General features: G+C 40.0%; 1 non-coding gene across 1 annotated transcript; it reads right to left on the reverse strand.

The window, feature by feature from the left end:
- Positions 1-16,413: 16,413 nt before the first annotated feature.
- Positions 16,414-16,576, reverse strand: LOC122126544. The gene has a single exon (XR_006150968.1). It is a non-coding gene; the product is annotated as a U1 spliceosomal RNA (small nuclear RNA).
- Positions 16,577-16,950: the final 374 nt, after the last annotated feature.

Raw genomic sequence — 16,950 nt, forward strand, 5'->3', positions numbered from 1 at the left:
TGCTGTGCTATTCAATCCCTCTAAATTTTCCTGGAAAAAAGAAATGATGGCTGGGTGCCAGTGGCTCACACCTAGCTATTCAGGAGGCTGAGATCTGAGGATCACGGTTCAAAGCCAGCCCAGACTGGCTCTACCCTCTGAGCAGACTCATACTGATACCAAAGACTAATATGAGGAGGAAATGGCAGTGGATAGAGGAGGCTAGCAAAATAGCTACCACTCTTCTCAGAACAAGCTATTGAATGTGGGCCTAAGAACAGAGCAGTTCCAGACAAAGGGGAGGAGAGCCCTAAGAGATATCAAAGATAACTTCACTCGAAACACAGAAGACCCTGTTATTGAGATGGGAGAGATTTGTAGGTGGTCTACTAAAAAAGAGTTGTAAGTGGGATTCAAGAATGGAGATCAAAACATTTTGCCCAGCAACACCCTCAGTCCAGCCAAGAAGACAGATGCATCAACTGCCTTAGGTTTCCTCAGGAGAGATTCCAGCCAAGGGGCACCTTATACTGCAGTGTAACTGAACGTTGTAGTTATCAAAGCATGCAATTTTTGTGCATTGTATCAGTTCCTTGCACATTCAAAACTACTTGAATTACACTTGAAATACACCCTAGTCTTTAAAAATATAGTTTGATTTATTTTATTCTTTGCAGTCTCATTATATAGCCAAGTCTGATCTTAACTTCATAATTCTCCTGCCTAGTATCCCAAGTGTTGGGATTACAGGTGTGTACATCTATGTTATCCATCATACTATTATTTGCATGTTTCCTTAAGTTTTAATACTTTATTTTATCCCTTGGCAGTACTGTGGTTTTGATTCAGAGGCTGGTGCTGGGCAAGCAAGTGCTCTACCCTTTGACCCCTGTCCCCAGCCCCTGTACTTCATTTTACTTTAGATGAGTTCTTATTGTATTATTTTGCTTGGGTCAGAATCAGACTGTGATTGTAATGTATTTTCCTGCTGGGAAGCTTATTTTGTCCTTTTATATTTTTTGTAAATATAATTTTTCTTCTTATTAAAAAGAAGAGAAGGTACACAGAGGTGTTACATTTATATAAGTCATTTTAAAATTCAAAATCTTATTTTAAAAGAGTAAAAATGCAAATAATCACTAAAATTTATCTCTATAAAAAATGACTACCAGATTAAATTTTTTTGGAGGCTAGGTAAGTGGCATTTGGTATTGTTCTCACTTCAGCTCTAGACAATGCTTCACAGTTCCAGGCCTGCATGACCTAAATAAAAACAAGTAAAAAGTAAGAAAAATGATCCTTTAGGGCACAGCTGTGGAAGATTTGAAATACTCTTGTGTATTTTATTGACCATTTTTACATTTCTGTGGTAATGAAAAATGATATAACAATTATGGTAGAATTTGACACATTCTTCTAACAAAACATAGCATGACCACATTACCCAGCAATCCCATTGCTCATTGCATAACCAAAAGAACTGAAAAGAAAAAACTAATAGCTCATATGCCAATGATAACAGCAACATTTACAATAGTCAGAAGTTGGAAATACCTGGAGTGTCTATCAGATGAACAGGTTTATAAAATATGAGGTATGCATAAATGGATTATGACTTATCCACAGAAAAGCTGCAACTTAATATATGTCTGTCATGGATGGACACCTAAAATAATCTACTATTTATATGAAACATATTGACTAAACCATTTCATAAGAGAAACTGGAAGATTAAAATTTCTGGGGCAGGTCATTGGGGTGATTATTACTCAATGATTGTGTGGATTCCATCAGTACCGAAAATATAGTTCACAAATAGAGGAAATGGTTACCAAGCAGTGTGGATATAATTAATGTCACTGAATTTTATACCTGCCTAGCAAGCATGAAGGCCTGCGTTCAACCCCCAGCACATCCAAAAAAAAAAAATGCTAAATCTTCCTTCTGTTACCTACCTTGAGTGGTAGGTGTTTTTCTACTGTTTTGATTGTATTCCTCAGAGGATCTCTGGTGGATCTCTGATGTTTAGTCATGCATTACAGAAAATCCATTATTTTAATATTAATTCTGAGTTTTAAAGGAAACCTCATATATTAAAATGAGAGCAATGCTTGCAGTATTAACTCAAGAGGCTAAAGCAGGAAGATCCTTACACAGTTAAGGCTTCATAGAGAGGTCATGTCTAAATCACTGTGGTATCTGCTGAAACTGGAGGGACAATTATTTGTAAGCAATTACAAGTGAGAGATAAGAGAGAGATAAGCTTTTGATCACATTATATTTTGGTCATGTCAGCTTGTATTTAATATTTACATGATTTTTAAAAATTTTCCTTTTTCCCTTACTCTCAGTATGTCATTTTGAAACTTTGTACTATGTTCTCATTTGCCACATTAAAAAAAAAACATAGTTTTTCTTTATATCATATTAAACATTTTTTTTTATTTTTTCTATATTATAACTACTTTTATTTATTTTTGAAAGCTTTTAGCATTTTTTTTTTCTGCATATAGGGAGTGGCCACTCTCTCAGAGATTTTTCTCAGTTCTGCCAATTGAACCACAGATCAACTTCCAGATTCATTCTTTGAAAAGTCTCATGCAAAGCCCAGCACAACTAAGGAGGCTGAAATCTGAGGATCTTGGTTTGAAGTCAGTCTGAGCAGCAAAGTCTGAGATTCTTATCTCCAATTAATCACCAAAAAGCGGTGGGTAGTGGAACTCTAGCCTTGAGTAAAACAGGGCAAGTTCAAGCCCTAATACTGGTAATTACACAAACAAGTCTCATGGACTTTCTTGCTTGGGCTGGCTTTGAACTGCAGCCCTTAGATTTCAGCCTCCTGGGTAGTTAGAATTAACAGGCATGAGAAAACAACTGCTGACTTATATTAATTTTTTTTGGTCGTTCATGGGGCTTAAACTCTGGGCTTAGGTGCTGTCCCAGTGAACTTCAGCTCAAGGCAAGCACTTTACCGCTTGAGCCATAGAACCACTTCCAGTTTTCTGGTGGTTTATTGGAGTTAAGAGTCTCACGGACTTTCCTGCCCGGGGTGGCTTGGAACTGTGTTCCTCAAATATCAACCTCCTGAGTAGCTAGGATTACAGGCGTGTGCCACTGGTACCCGGCTTATTTTACTATTTTTAACCATCTCTTTCTTGCCTTCAACCTCAATACTTTTTTAAATTTTGTCCATTAGACTTGATCTTTGGGCCACATTGCTGTTTCTTAGTTATTTTGAAGGGGGGTAGGGGTTGAACTCTCAGCTTGGGTGCTGTCTTTGTGCTCTTCAGCTTAAGGCAAATGCTCTACCAGTTTACCCACAGAGTCACTTCAGGTTTTCTGGTGTTTAATTGCAGATAAGAGTCTCATGAACTTTCCTGACCAGGCTGGCTTTGACCCATGATCTTCATATCTCAGCCTCCTGTGTAGTAGGATTACAGGCTAGAACCAGCAGTGCCCTTCTGTTTCTTAGCTTTCTGACTCAAGGATGATGTTTTACAACTTCAACTACAGCTCCACTTCTAGCTTTTTCTGGTTTATTGGACATAAGTTTCAAATGTACTTTTCTGGGTAGTCTGGCTTCAAACCATGATCCTCAGATTTCAGCTTCCTGAGGTGCTCTGATTATACATATGAACCACAAACCCATTGATCAATTAAAAATATTAATATGTTTTATTCACTTTTATTTTTAAAATTTTCCTTGCTTTTATTGTTGTATATGTTCTAGTCCTGGGACTACAAATCAGGGCCTGATACAATGCCAGAGATTTATTTCAAGACTAGTAGCTTGCCACATGGGCCAAAGTATAATTTGTGGCTATACTTGTTTTGTCTTCGTGCTTGAACTAAAGCCCTGGGTGCTGTACTAGAAAGTGATTGCCCAGTTTGCATCTTTGGTCACAGCTCAACTCCAGGTTTTTGTTTTTTTTTTTTACTTCTTGGTAGTTAATAGGAGATGAGTTTTATGCAAAGCCTAGCATGAATCAGTGGGCTGAATTCTGAGGATCATGGTTCAAAGCCAACCAGGGCAGGAAAACCCATGAGACTCTTAGCTCCAATTAATCAATGAAAACCTGAGAGTGGTAGAGCTCTGTCCTTGAACAAAACAACATAAGTTCAAGCCACAAGATAGCACACAAATGCACATACAGAGAAAGCTTCATGGACTTTCTTGCATGGGCCAGCTTTGACCCATGCTCTCAGATTTCAGCCTCTCTTCATCCTCTCTCCTTTGAAAATTTTATTGGTCCTGTAGTTTGACCTCTGACTCTAAGGCCTATGTGTTAGCTTTTAAACTCAAGGCTGGTGCTTTAACACCTCATCCACAGCTCAAGGCTTTGTGCCATGTGGCTAGAGATAAGAATGTCAAGCACGTTCCTTCCTAAGCTGACTTGACTCTGCAATGCTCAGTTGTCAGCCTCTTGTGTAGTAAGGATTACACACATGGCCATCAACATTTGGGTCATTTTAAAACTTTTATATGTGCTTGCTTCCACGTTTTTTTCTTTTTCTTTTTCCATTTTTGCTTGTCCTGGGAGTAGAAATTGAAGCTCAGATGTTGTCTCATGGCATACATGGGACCAACCATAACATTTGGCTTTTGAGGGGAGGTTAATTGGAGAGAAAAGAATCAAATAGAGCTAGGCCAATTTCAGGAGGCTGAAAATTTAGGAGAGTTCATGACACTCCTATCTCCAACTAACCACTAAAGTCTGAGAGTTGTAGACCATTGAGCAAAATAGTGCAATTTCAAGCACCAGGACTGGCAAACACACACACACACACACACACACACACACACACACACACACACACACACACACGTGTCTTATGAACACCTATACCTGAGCTGCGCTTTAAAGAGTACCCTCATATGTCAGCTTGAGTATATAGAATTACAGACATGAGCCACCAATGATTGTCTCATCAAAACCTCTGTTACTTGGTCTTTCTTCTCTTCTTCTACCCTTCTTTTCATTTATTTCACTCCTTTTGCGTGTGTTGGTGCTGGAGCTCGATCTTATGCAAGGCCTGGCCTAATTCAGAAGGCTGAAATCTGTCCATCATGGTTTGAAAGCAGCCTGAGCAGGAAAGTCCATGAAACTCTTATCTCCCTTCAATCAACAAAAACTTATCCCCAGTGTGGCCACCACACACAAAACAGTCTACTGTAATTTCTTGATTGGGTTTGCCTTTACACAGGATCTTATATTTCAGTCTCCTGCATTTCTGGAATTACAGACATGAGCCAACAGTTCTTGGTTCTCTACTTCCAAGCATTTAATTTTCTTATTGTGATCCTGAGGCTGGATCTCTGAGCCAGGGCACTGTTTCAATAAGTTATTCTTTCAAGGCTGGTGCTTTACAACTACAACCACAGCTTTATTTCTGGTGTTTTTTGCTGGTTAGTTGGAGACTTATGCACTTCCCTGTCCAGGCTGGCTATGAACAACAACCTTCAGATTTCATTCTTGTGAGTCAGTAGGATTACACATATCGACCAAACATTCATGCATGGATCATTTTGAAAATTGAATTGGATTTTCTCACAGGGAGGGGGGTTCTTTTTCCTAATCCTGGGGCTTGAACTCAGGCCTTGGGCACTGTCCTTGAACTTCTGTTACTCAAGGTAAGGACTCTACTACTTGAGCCACTGTGCCACTGCTAGCCTTTTTTATTTATGAGGTACTGAGGATACAAATCCAGGGATTAAAACATGGTAGGCAAGCACTCTGTCACTAAGGCACATTCCCAGCCATTCTTACACCTTTCTATTTGTATTTTTATTTTCTTGTGTATGCTGGTCCTGGGTCTAAAAATCAGCCCAGTTGCAGTCCCAGAAGTTTTTATTCAAGACTAGCACACTAAGACATGAACCACAGCATAACTTGTGGCTATTAGTTTTTGTTTTGTTTTAAGTAGCTACTTAGATTTGAGTCAATGAATTCTACCAGGGCTGGCTTTCAACTGTGATCCTCAGATTTGAGCCTCCCGAGTGGCTACTGTCACAGATGTGTGCCACCTATGCTTGGCTCATCATAAGCTCTGGAATTAGTCATTTATTCTCCTAACTTTTCTGCAATTATTTATTTTATTGTTTGTGTGTATGTTCCTAGCTAGGAATACACATATGAACCAAAACCAATGCTCATTTTGAAACTGGCTTTCTCTTTTCCCATCATTTTTAGTTTGTGTTTTTTTTTGTTTTTTGAAATGTGTGTCTAGGATTTCAACTTAGTGCTTAGGTGCTGTTCCAAGCTTACTGTTTAAGACTACCACTCAACCGCACGAGCCAAAGTACAGCTTGTAGCTTATTTTTGGTGGCAAATTAGATAGATGAGTCTCATGAGTCTCATGGACTCTCCTGCCTTGGCTGGTCATGAACGGTGATCCTTAGATTTCATCCTCCTGAGTACCTCGTATAACATGTGTGAGCAACCAATGTTTGATTCATTTCAACCTCTATCACTGATAGAGGTTTTGTACTTCTATCCTCCTTTTCTTTTATTTCTTCTGTGTTTGTCCTGCAGCTTGAACTCAGGGTCTGAGTGCTGTACCAGATACTATTTCCCAGTTCTGCCAGTTGACCACAGCTCAATTCCAGGGTTTTTTGTTTTTTTTTTTTTTTCTGTTTTGGTGGTTAATTAGAAATGAGTAGAGCCAGTCAAGATTCATGAGGCTGAAATCTGAGGATCAACGTTTGTACCAGCCTGGGCAGGAAAGTCCATGATATCTCCAATTATAACCACTAAAAAGCTGAGAATAGTAGAGTCTTGAGAAAAACAGTACAAGTTCAAGCAACAGGACTCTCACACAGACATACAGACACACACACACACACGTGTCTTATGGACTTTCCTAATTGGTCTGGTCTTTAAATATTATCCTCATATTTTAGCCTCCTGAGTAACTAGAATTACAGTTATGAGCCACCAATGATTGGCTGATTGGCTCATTGAAGCCTCGGTTATTGGTTCTTCTTCTACCCTTCTTTACATTTATTCATTTCATTGTTTTGTGTGTGATGGTCCTGGAGCTAGAACTCATGCAAGGCCTGGCCTGTTTCAGGAGGCTGAAGTCTGACCATCATGGTTCAAAGCCACGCTGAGCAGAAAGTCTAAGATTCTTACCTCCAATTAACTGCCAAAAATCTGGGAGTAGTACAGTTCCAGCCCTAGGATGTGCCACAAAGAACTGTCTTCTGGGCTTTCTTGCTAAGTTTGGTCTTTACACTGGATCCCCATATTTCTGCCTACTGAGGTTCTTGAATTACAGGCATGAGTCACCAGCCCTGGGTTCTATTTTTCTTATCTTTTTTTTGTGATCCAGAGGCTGGATCTCTGAGGCACTCAGGGCAGTTTTGTAGCTTTCTCACTCAGGGCTGGTGCTTTACAACTCCAATCACAGCCTCACTTCTGTTTTCTTGTTTGTTTGTTTTGCTGGTGATTTGATGATGAGACACCATAATCCTCAGATTTCATCTATCTTAGTTTCTAGGATTACACACATGAAACAAAAACTCATGGCTCATTTGGAAAATTTAATTGGATTTTCCAATACATTTTTTAATTTCTATTTTTTATTTCTATATGTATGCTGGGCTTTGGGCTATAAATCAGAGCCTGGGTATTGTCCCAGTACTTTTTATTTTTGCTGGTCATGGGGCCTGAACTCTGGGCTTGGGCACTGTCTCTCAACTCTTCAGCTTGAGGCTAGAGCCCTACCACTTGTTCCACAGTGCCACTTCTGGCTTTTTTTCTTATTTTTTGCTGAGGAATTGAACCCAGGGCCTCATGCATGCAAGGCAGCACTCTACTACTGAGGCAACTTCCCAGCCCCGTCACAGTACATTTTTAATACTAGCATGCTAATACGTGAGCCACAGCACAATTTGTGGATTTTTTTTAAAAACTGTAGTTGGCTAATTAGAGATGAGTCCATGGACTCACCTGCCTTGGCTGGCCTTGAACACTGAGTCTCAGATGTGTGACCCTTGAGTAACTTTAATAACAAGTGTAAGCTACCTCAGTTTTTATTTTATCCTCTGAAATTTGCTCTCCCTTTTCTTCTTCTACCTTTCTTTTCATTTATTTATTTTATTCTTCTTTGTACTGGTCCTGAAGCTTATCTCAAGATGTGGGTGCTGTCCCAGAAATCAGTCTCATTTCTGCCATTGGAGCCACAGCTCAACCTCCAGCTGTTTTTTTTTTCTTTTCTTTATTTTTTTCGTGGTTCATTAGAGATAAGAGTCTCATGCAATGCACAGAATACCTCAGGAAGCTGAAATCTGAGGATCACAGTTTTGAAGCCAGCCTGCAAAGGAAATTCCATGCTTCTCTTTATCTGCAGTTAGCTGGTAGTGATCCCACCAAAAAGCTGAGATTGATAGAACTCCAGCCTTGAATAAAGTAGAACAAATTCAACTCTCATGACTGGCACACACAGAAAAATGGCCAAAGGATTTCCCTGCTTGGGCTTGCCTTTTAAATGGTATTTTCTGACTTTAGTCCCCTATGTAGTTAATATAACATGTGTAAGCCACCTGTGATTGATTAATTTAAAACTCTGTCACTGGCTATTACTTTTTCTACACTTCTTTATTTCTTTTGTGGTGGTCCTTAGGCTTTAACTTGGCTCTTTGGGGTTTGTCTTTTTATGTCTTCTATATAACTTGTTCCAGTTTTGTTCTAATGTTTCATTTGTTTATGTTGCTTTTTATATCTTACATAAGTAAATTTTTATATCTCACAAAAGTAACTTTTAGCTGGTGGCTCATGCCTGTTATCTTACTCAGGAGGCTGACATCGAGGATCACAGTTTGAAGCCAGGACAGGCAGAAAAATCTTGGAAATTCTTATCTCCACTACACTACCAAATGTACTAGAAGTGAAGATATGACTGAAGTAGTAAATTGCTAGACTTGAGCAAAAAACTCAGAGCCCAGGTCTCAAGTTCAAACCCTTGGACTGGCACAAAAAGAAAACTTTCATTAACTTATATTATACCAGGATTACTGGTGTGAGACACCAGTTGGTTTTAAGAACCAACTTTTGTAGCAGCTGCCACTTTTGATGTTTTCCCTAGGAACTTTTATGTTGTTTTTTTCCATGCCTTACATTTACATTCCATTAAATGGCATTCTTATTTCTTTTGTTTGGAGGGACATATCAATAACTCAATGACAAATCAAAAAAGGCATGTCTTGAATTTTTCTTTAATTTAAATAGGAAAGGGAAACGCTGAGTCTAAACCTAGCAGAGAGTGAATGACGGTTTGCTTAATGTATTCGTGAATGTGGGAGCCTGCCATTTTGGGTGCTTTCGTGGTGGGGTCATCCTGCAGCTTCACAATAACTTCTATGATGTCACAACCTCTTTTTCCATCACAACGGATAGGTGTCAGCCACTGATCTCACCCTTATGTGGACTTAGACACACAAGGAGGAAAAGAATAATTAGAATAAATGACTATTAACTACAAGACCACAGCTTGATGAGTTTTCCTGACTGAATTCTGATATTACATGAGCAGAGCAGGCTCACCTCTATACAAGGGTACTAAGCACTAAGGCTCATCTCTACACAAAGCTACTAAGCACTAAGGACCAGGCACTGCCGTAGGCAACTGGAGAAACATGTGAATACAGCTATGAATGGCCTTCTCCATGCAAATTTCATGCTGAAGGAGAAAACCAGAAATCCCAATGATAATATCAATGAATCAGAAAGATGGTAATCTGGGGAGACAACTTCACATTGAGGATGGGAGGAAGAGACATATGATCTAACAGCAGGGGCCTTCATCCATGCTGGCACCAATCTCAATCCCAGATCTCATCCTTCTGAGTAGCCAATTATAGGTATGAAGCACCTGCAGTGGGTTCTTTGATATCAATATCTAACCAATGTGTGCTAAGTTTCTTGGAAGTTTCTTGAGAGGAAGGTTCAAAATTAAGCATATTATGTATCCTAAACATTCATTTCATTATCTTCTAATTATTTGAATATGAGCTGTATTCCTCACTTTTTGGAAAAACCAAGACAATTTTTTTTTCATTGTTCAAATCCTGGGGAGGGAAGGAAAATCACAGCTTCTTTGCCAAACTAGAAAGTAATAGTCATTTCAACTTACCAGTTTTTCCAAATAGTATGTCTTGTCCTTGATGGATTTTTCATCTTCAACAATGTTAGATGGATGAAATTATAAATGGGAGAAAAGCAACCACATAGTAGCAAGTTTATCACAATGACATATAATCTGTCCACTTTCTATCCAATGAAAACATTTGCCACAAGAATTAAAAAACTTGAATAAAAACTTGGAGATTCTACTCTTTATACAAAGTTGTTTTTTTGTTGTTTTTTGTCAGTCGTGGGGCTTGAATGCTGGGCCGAGGGGCAGCCCCTTAGCTATTCAGCTCAAGGAAAGCACTCTAGCACTCGAGCCACAGCACAACTTCTAGTTTTCTGGTAGTTATTTGTAGATAAGCTTCATGGAGTTTCCTGCACAGGCTGGCTTTGAACTGCAATCTTCATGTCCCAGCCTCCTGAGTAGATAAGAATACAGACATGAGCCATCAGCACCTAGCCAAACTTGTATTTTCTTCAGTTTTGCTGGCTTGAATGATTACCAAGGAAAAAATAGAACCTAAAATTATTATTTTGTGCTAAAATTTGCAATAGTTTTACCACGAAGAATAGTGAAATATTTAGAATTACATATTTTGAGAAAATGTAGCTTATTAGCTTTTATTGTTCTAAAATAATAGAATCTCTTTTTTTGTAGACACTGTACTCTGAGTTCAGAACTTGTACATGTTGACAGACACTCTATTCTGTGAGCCACATCCTTCTCATTTTTAAATCAATCATCATTTAAATAATTTGAAGCTCACAGGCATCTTTTGTTAAGATTAAGTAAAATAAGCCTAAACTCCTGCCTTTTGAGTAACAGAAGAAATCCTAATATCTAGAATATATAGACAAAAAAATGAAACACCCTAAGAACAAATAATCTAATCAATAAATAGGCAAGGGAATTGACTAGATAGTTCCCCAAAACTGATGTAGGTATCTAAGGAATACATGAAAATATTCAACACCGTTAGTAATCAAGGAAATGCAAATCAAATCTATGTTGAAGTTCATGTCTGCCTAATCAGAATGCCTATTAAAAAAGAAAACAGAAATACTTGCAATGAGGTGGGGAAAGATACCCTACACAATGATGGCAATTAAGTGAATCATTACAGCCCCAACAGAAATCAGTGTGGAAGTTCCACACAAGAAATCCTACATATACACCTGAAGAAATGTAAGTCAGCCTTATAGTACAGCTATTTGCACACTCATTTTTTACAGCATGATTCAAAATAATCACATTCCAGAATTGGCCACCACAGGCAGAAAAGTGTGTAAAACTGTTATCTCCAATTAACAATTAAAAATCTGGGAGTAGGACTGTGTACCAAGTCTCAGAGTACCAGTCTTGATGGAAGGAAGCCAATCAAGAGATTAATGTCCTAGGTTCAAGCCTCAGGACTGGCCAACAAACACACACACACACACACACACACACACACACACACACACACACACACACACACACACACACACACACACTGCTTCCTATATTTTTTAGCCAAGTTTCTTATTCCCCTAAGATTCATACATCTATGACAGATCTAAATGTAATGGGAAAGAGATATTTATAATGATAAACTTCTACTGAAGAACCCAATTTTTTCTTGTTTTTTTTTTTTGTGGTCTTTGGACTTGAACTCATGGCCTGAGTGCTGTCTGTGTGCATTTTCCCTCAAGGTTGGTGCTCTACCACTTAGATACAGTGCCACTTCCAGGTTTGTGATAGTTTGTTGGAGATAAAGAGTCTCAAGAACTCTGACCTCCACACACTAATTTCTAATTGCAATTCTCAGATTTCACATTCCTGAATTGGTAGAATTAGAGGCCTGATCCACCAATGCCGGGCTAGAACCTGAGTATTTTCACCATTGCTCATTGGAAGAGTTCAATTCTTTTTCCTCCAGAACACTTACCAAGCACAGTTCTCTCTGGATGGTAATCAAGCAAATACAGAGGCACCAGTAGCTCACACCTGTAAATCCTAGCTACTGAAAAGTCTGAGATATGAGGATAGTGGTTCAAGGCCAGCCCAGACAGGAAAATCTGGGAGACTTTTAGTCCCAATTAACCACAAAAAAATGCCATATGTTGAGTTGTGGCTCAAGAAGTAGAGCTCTACCTTGATCAAATACCTCAGGGATAGACCTCAGGCCCTGAGTTCAAGGCCCAAGACCAGTGCACATGCAAACACACACAATTTAATAACATGGTTCTCAAACCTAGCAAGGTGCCATCCTAATCCATTAATGTCATGCTTTGTTATGAGAACTGGAAAAGTCTAACGTCTGGCGTGGGCTGGTAAACAGCATCTGGACATAGTAATTAGCTCACAGCCAGTCAGACCAACCCAGACCGGAAGCAAGATTGAGGTGGTGCAGGCACATGGCCCCTACTCCCCTATTCACCCAGACTGGAATCAGGAGTGAGGTGACACAGGCAAGCAGCCCCCACTCACCAAGACCGGAAGACAGAGTAGGGTGACAAGGGCACCAAGCCCAGACTTATCCAGCCAGGAAGCAGTAGTGAGGTGATGCAGGGACATGGCCCCTACCCACCCAGACCAGAGGCTGTCGTGAGGTGACACAGGCAGCATGGCCCTTACTCCCCCACTCATGCAGACCAGAAGCAGGAGTGAGGCGACACAGGCACGTGGCCCCCACTCACCTAGAGTGGAAGCAGGAGTGAGGTGAAACAGGCATGCAGCCCACACTTACCCAGACTGGAAGTGGGAGTGAGGTGGTGCAGGCACACGGCTCCTACCCACCCAGACCAGAAGCAGGAGTGAGGTGACACAGGCATGCGGCCCCTATTCATCTAGCCAGGAAGCAGAAGTGAGGTGATGGTCGCATGCCACACCAGAGGCATGATCCTAGCATTCCATGGCAGCTCTCTTCTCTCCCAGCCTTTGTGAAGGGCTGCTAGGTTCCATGATGCACTCCGGAGGTCAAGGGGCTGGAGCCAAGGTTGCTGCTGCCTCCCCCAACTGTTACTCCACCTGCTGCAGCTATGGTAGCAAATTTAATAAGTTCTAATTCATAGAGCATATACTATGAACTATTAGTGTCTTCATGTACCATGTTCCACTTGCTAGTCACTTAATTGTATAGTTGCCAATGTCTTAAGTGTTCACTGACTTGTAAATATGCTGGAATGGAAATCCTAATATCACTGATGTCTTTTAATTTCTAGGAATGATGATTTTGAAATGACCCTTTCTGAAGAGAAGAGGAGGGGACATAGACTCAACTGTTCAAGAGTGCCTTTGGTTGACACTCTATTGGCCCAAGAATGAGTCGACACAGCTGGTATCCAGTTGTTTTGTGTTAGTCTTTGGGTCATGTTTTCTGTTTGGCCTTGGAGTCTTAGGCTTCTCTTTGTAGACACAGAAGATGGGAAAGTAATTGCCAAGGCTTATATAATCAGGAGCCATTTACTTCCTGCCCTTCTGAAATGGCATCTCACTACATAGCCAAGATGGCCTTGAACTTATTTTGCTTCTGCTTCAGCTTCCCAAGTGATGGAATTACAGGCTTACCATACCATGCCGAGCTATCTCTCATGGACCATTTGAAATAGAAAAATCATGACATGTGTGCTGTATCTACTAAGAGACTTGTGCAAAGACCAAATAATTTACAACCCTGTTGTTAAGAATATAGACTCATATTCAACTGAATTTCAAATTCAATTTTGGTTTCTTACCTGCTTTGGGTTAAAGAGGTAGACACTACATCACTGAGTTTTATTCACTTGTACAGAAATGTGGATGGTGCCAGGGACAGGTGGCTCATGCCTATAATCTTACTCAAGAGGCTGAGATGTAAGGATTGTGTTTTGAATCCAGCCCGGGCAGAAAAGTCACCATTAGAATAGGAGGACAAGAGCCAAACTGATGAGCCAGATACTCTACTGAAAAATGGTTTAATATGGTACATTGTTTCCCACATGTCAGTTTGTCATTCTGCTTCTAGTCAGAAAATTTATAAGGCTCAGAAAAGATTCAAGCTCTCTGTTAAACCATACTGTAGCCATTTTGATTTTTATTAAAGGAATAATCAATTTAGACATTGGTAGCTCATGCCTATAATCCTTGCTGCTTAGGAGGCTGAGATCTGAGGAACATGATTTCAGGCCAGCCCAAGCAGAAAGTCCATGAGACTTGTCTCCAATTAAGCAGTGATAAACCCAGAAGAAGAGGTATGCCTTAATACAGTATTATTCCTAAGGAAAAAGCTTTATTTAAGCTGCCCTAAAACTTCAGGTCATATGTTGGGACATTGCCACGTACAATGCTGCTGGACCCTGCCTTCCTTTGGTGTGTTTGCCTAGAGCCTGGCTTTCACTCCTGTGGATATAGGCTGTTTAGCCCACAACCTTGGGGGTGGCATGATCCGTGTATGGAATATACTGCCCAGACAAAAACCTATGATGGAAGCAATGATTGACAAGGTGTTCGTCCAAAGTTATAATGGTAAGGATGTATTCTGTTTAGCTTTTTTCTTTAGTTAATTTCTTTTTAAAGTTTATCTGCTTATTTAATGTACTCTAGGAAATCAAAAGTTAATATTTGGAATTTTTGGTGCAATTTGCAACTAGGCAAGTAAGAGCACCCATTGCCCCCAAATTCATCATTTAAAATTATTAAAACTCTGTTCAGATGTTTTAGTCATCAGAAATTTGAGCCAGGTATGGGAGCTCACACTTGTAATGCTAGCTGCTGGGTCTTGACAGATACAGAGAGGATAATGATTTGATGTTAGCCCAGGAAAAACATTCAAAATATTGGATCTCAATCAATATTGAACCCAATGCATTGTGCTTCTTATTTCATCTACTCAGAAAGGGTAAAAAGAAGGATTATAGTCCATGCTGGCCTGGTCATAGACATAAAACCCTACCACAAAAATAGCTAAAGCCAAGCCAGGCGCAGGTGGCTCATGCCTGTAATCTTAGCTACGCAGGAGGCTGAAATCTGAAGATCACAGATCAAAGCCAGGCCAGGCAGCCCAGTGAGACTCATATCTCCAATAAACCACTAGAAAACCAGAAGTGGTACTGTGGCTCAAACAGTAGAGCCTTCACCTTGGGCTGAAGAACTCAGGGACAACACCCAGGCACAGAGTTCAAGTTACATAACCAACAAAAGAAAAATGAGGACTGGGAAGGTGATCAGTGGTAGAGCACTTGCCTTGCATGCCTGAGGCCCTGGGTTCGATTCCTCAGCACCACATAAGCAAAAAGAAAAAAGCCAGAAGTGGCGCTGTGGCTCAAGTGAAGAGTTGAGGGACAGTGCGCAGGCCTAGAGTTCAGGCCCCACGACTGGACCCTCCCCCCAAAAAAAAGAAAGAAAGAAAGAAAAATAACTAAAGCCAAAAAAAGCAGGTGTATGGCTCATCCGGTAAAGTACCTACCTAAAATGCATGAGGCCCTGAGTTTAAGTTCTAGGATAGAAAGGGGGAAAGGACGTGAAGGAATAGAAGGAAGAAAAGAAGGAAGGGAGGAGTTATTCTGTATATTGTACTTGCCTAGCTATTTCATTAAGGTGGCTTCTCATTCCGTTTTTTTTTTTTTTTGGTCGGTTGTGGGGCTTGAACTCAGGTCCTGGATCCTGTCCCTGATCTTTTGTGCTCAAGGATAGTGCTCTTACACTTTGAGTTACATTGTCACTTACGGTTTTCAGTGGTTAATTGGAAATAAGAATCTCATAGATTTTCCTTCCTAGGCTGGTGTTGAACCTTGATCCTCAGATCTCAGCCTTCTAACTAGCTAGAATTACAGGTATGAGCCATTGGCTCTGGTCACTCATTTGTTTTCTTTCTTTTTATTTGTAAGTCATGGGACTTGAACTCTGGGTACTGTCCCTGAGCTCTTCAGCTCAGGTGAAGTGCTCTACCACTTGAGCCAGAGCCCACTTCTGGTTTTCTGGTGGTTAATTGAGGATAAGAATCTCATGAGCTTTCCTATATGGGTTGGCTTTGAACTGCAATCCTCAGATCTCACGATTACATGTGTAAGCCACCTGCACCCAACTTCCTCATTTATTTTCTCATGGTGAGTTCAAGCTGATTTCTCTACGCCTTGTAGTTCCTAGCAACTACAAAGTAGTCCTAGAGGTACCTCATCGTTTATAGTAGTCCTTAGGACCAAGTGACTGCTGAGTGCAGGAAAGCAGATGAGGCCAATATAAAATACAATGCTATCTATCTATCTATCTATCTATCTATCTATCTATCTATCTATCTATCTATCTATCTATCTATCTATCTATCTATCTATCTATCTATCTATCTAGTGGAGAGAACTAACACAGTCCTCCACTACCACAAATTATACAGTCGAATTTCCCACATTTGGGGATATCTCAGGGGTCAGCACATCTGAAGTGCAATAGACAAGCCTGGCCCTGGAAAACCATCTTCATGATCATAGTATCTCCCCTGTCAGGTAAGTAACAAGTGCCAGGTAAGTAACAAGGCTGACTTGGTATTTAAAAAACTAACAAACACATGAGAGTAGTTCACATTTGTAATCCTAGCTACTCAGAATGCTGAAATCTGAGGATTAAGCTTTAAATACTAGATAAATTTTGCTGAATTTTTATTAAAGCTCCTTTGGTGTTTTTAATTGAAGGTTTTATTTATTTTCTTATTTTATTGTTTCTTACTGTGACTACCAAAAAGCTGAGTGACTTCCGTGGCTTGTATTCCTGGATTACTTTGGAGGTGCTCTAAGACTTCATCAGTGGCCGGACTTGTTCTACTCAGTGGAGTAGCCAGCCACAAAGTTGTAAGTGACAATACTTACAGTAAGCAAAATTACATAAAAT

Source organism: Dipodomys spectabilis, unplaced genomic scaffold (genome assembly GCF_019054845.1).
Source record: "Dipodomys spectabilis isolate Male_0828 unplaced genomic scaffold, ASM1905484v1 ptg000283l, whole genome shotgun sequence".
Classification (NCBI taxonomy): Eukaryota; Metazoa; Chordata; class Mammalia; order Rodentia; family Heteromyidae; genus Dipodomys; species Dipodomys spectabilis.